Source organism: Convolutriloba macropyga, unplaced genomic scaffold (assembly GCF_964194025.1).
Source record: "Convolutriloba macropyga unplaced genomic scaffold, txConMacr16.3 SCAFFOLD_4051, whole genome shotgun sequence".
Taxonomy (NCBI): domain Eukaryota; kingdom Metazoa; phylum Xenacoelomorpha; order Acoela; family Convolutidae; genus Convolutriloba; species Convolutriloba macropyga.
In genome coordinates, this window is record NW_027450327.1 from 1 (window position 1) to 2,986 (window position 2,986).

General features: G+C 34.5%; 1 long non-coding RNA gene across 1 annotated transcript; it reads right to left on the reverse strand.

The window, feature by feature from the left end:
- Nucleotides 1–1,619: 1,619 nt before the first annotated feature.
- On the reverse strand, nucleotides 1,620–2,498 carry LOC142355793 (uncharacterized). Its single transcript, XR_012761299.1, has 2 exons — nucleotides 2,369–2,498; nucleotides 1,620–2,093 (listed from the first exon to the last, which is right to left on the reverse strand). It is a non-coding gene; the product is annotated as an uncharacterized LOC142355793 (long non-coding RNA).
- Between the last annotated feature and the right edge of the window lie 488 nt (nucleotides 2,499–2,986).

The following is a 2,986-nucleotide window of genomic DNA, read 5'->3' on the forward strand; positions in this document are numbered from 1 at the left end:
TAGCATATCAAAAAGAAACGGAAGAAAACCTAATTGGCGAAAAAATCAAAACGTCTCGTTGATAAGTAGCAGTGAAGCAAAAAGTCTAATCGGAGATTAGCAGGTACTGACATCATAGTTCTTTGGTTTTACAATAACGATAACGCACACAGTAATGAATAACGAATTTCGCCAAAGCTCGACAAATGTGTTCTGCTACAAATGTGTGACAGGAAACTAGATCTTGTTATTATACCAATTATCAAGCTCAATGTCCACTAATTTTTGCTTAAAGAACCTAGTAACAAAGTGAAAGTAGCGTGAAAAACTCTAAACAAATTTTTTTTATTTGCACTTTACCAGAAAAATTCTGAGATCTGTCTTTAATGAGAATAATTAACACGAAGACACACTACAAAAAGGTAAAAATTCAAAAATACGTTTGAACTTTTTGAAAACAATTAATTTCAAACCCATGAAAAAAATATTTAACATACTAAAATATAGTTTAATTGAAATGAGGAACTGACCTCTCTCTTCGCTGAGACTACGCTACAAGACGAGTACATTATTTATAGACTAAGCTCAAAAACCATATATAGACCAAGTTGTTTTGAAAACACTTTCCTTGAGTTATTACAACCACAACTCATCAATTTAAAAATTTCAATTAAATTAAATTTTAATTGGGTAGGGAGCCCATTCTACCTGTCATTAGTGAAACCAAGTCATAATTACACAAAATAACATTGCACACAGGCAGAACAAAAGGTCTCACGATCACTTTGAATCAATATTAGTGTTGAGCCCTAAAGGCAGCAAACTTTTCTCTGAAAATAAAATATAGATTAGATGGGCATCATTTGCATATAATTTTGATCTGTCGGAAATTTGGCTGGGAATTCAAATTATTCTGATCTATAATAAAAAAAACATTCAAAACAAATGCATTTTTTTTAAGAATGGACAGTGTAAAATTACAATTGAATGAAGGAAATTGAACAGGACAGCCGAAAAATAATCCAAATCGTTTTCATCGCAAAAATCAACGATGAGACCATAACTGGCCTCGCTGTTGTTGCGCGGCTGTCAAAAAACTTAATTGTTCCAAATATTTATCAAAAAAAATGAAAGTCAGAATATATCAATAATAAATGATACTTTTTTATATCGGATTAAATTAGAGTGAGGCCAACCGTTTGGCAGCTCCAGAACAAATTCTTAGTAACTGTAGATAAAAATAATATAATCTGCACTTAAGCAAACGGTGTTTTTGTCAGCAGTTTTTACGCCTGCACTATCGTTCAAAAGAAAGTTTAATTTATTGTTCTAAAAATGACGTCCGTTCTAATAATATGACTCACAACTCTATACGATGAAAATATCGATCGGCAAAAAATGACGAAACAAAAAAAACAGTTGAGCATATAGTTCATCCCCTACTAAAGAGGGTTGGAACAATAAATTTCCGTTTGCGGACGATTAATTCCTTAAATTGGAAAAAGGGTAATAGAAATCTATGAATCGAAAAACTTGGGAGTTTTCGCGAATTAATCTAAAATATTGCAACTTATGGACGATTTGAATACATTTCTTCAACATATGCTTTCTAGGTTTCGCTCATATGCTGGGCAATTAAAAAAGATATAAATATTCAAGTTTCATGCAATTAATAATAATCACTGGAAGGTGTTTTGAAGCGATAACTAAAGATTCATTCTATGTAAAACTATCTTTTATTGACATTTTGCTTATTTTGTAAACAGTTGAGGAGCGTGAAAAGTTGCGCCGATAACAAAAGTTAATGTTCGTTACGTAACTTTCCAAACTGATCAACATACTATCTTCTTATGCGACAACTATAGTCAGTGGCATAAAGCTGGAATAATCGAACGTTCGAAAAACGCCAAAACATGAAACTGAGCATGGAATTGAGCAATGTGGACAGTGTTTTTTTAAACGTTCGATTATTTCAACTTTATGGGACACGCTAAACGTTTCAGTTTCTGCACATATTTTAGTCGTCTCGGGGCACATAGACGAAGTGGTGTCTCTCCAAGAGGTCAATGTCCTTTTTAATGTCATCCAAATCCGCCTCCAGTTTCTGTTTGTACCTGCAGAGAAAAATCAATCAAAACATTTGTAGGAACCCTAATTGCAAATGGTTATTAGCCCGCACATTAGTGTGTATTAAATTAGCTCGTATAGGCGCTGTAGCGTACATGAGCTAAGAAAAGAGTACTTTATTATAGTGTGCTCGACCATGTCATTTAGGTTGGGAAATTTACTCCGACTTCTACTTTTTAGACTCTTCGTATGGTCAATCCCCCGGGCCGCGGATTTTCCCCTAAAATAACATGGAAAAGGGTGCAAAGTGTGTAAAAAATACCTCTATTTTTCCGCTTAATTAAGGGTGGAAGAGTGTAATTATAACAGTGTAATTTTTAAAAATAAAAGTGGAAGGAGGTAGTGAGGATTAATCTCGAGATTACTTAGAAAGTTGAAACGTCTAATACTCGTATAAGTTGGCGCAAAGGTTAATGCACAAAGTGAAAGTAATATATTCGTCAGAGAGTTGATGAATATATTCTGACGAATATATTACTTTCACTTTGTGCATTAACCTTTTCGCCAACTTATACGAGCATTAGACGTTTCAACTTTGAACGGTAGTTGTGTAAGAGTGAATTTTTTTTTATTTTTTTTAGTCCAACCTAAATTTCACTCTTTGCAAAGAGTGTAAAAAGAGTGGAGAAAAGAGTGCAAATACGGGAGTCATTTTTCAAATTTACACTCTTACACTCTTCCCCGATAAATAGGAGTGAAGTACGCATTACACCCTAATTCCCACTAATTAGGGTTGGATTCGGGGTGAAGCCTCGGCCCGGGCCTGGAGAGGGTTGGGCGTAAGCATGATATGCTCTAAGAATAGAGGAAGTGGTGAGCAACAAGATAGACGAGCCGTTAATGTAACAATATGAGGGGCGCAAAACTACGCGGTCTGAAC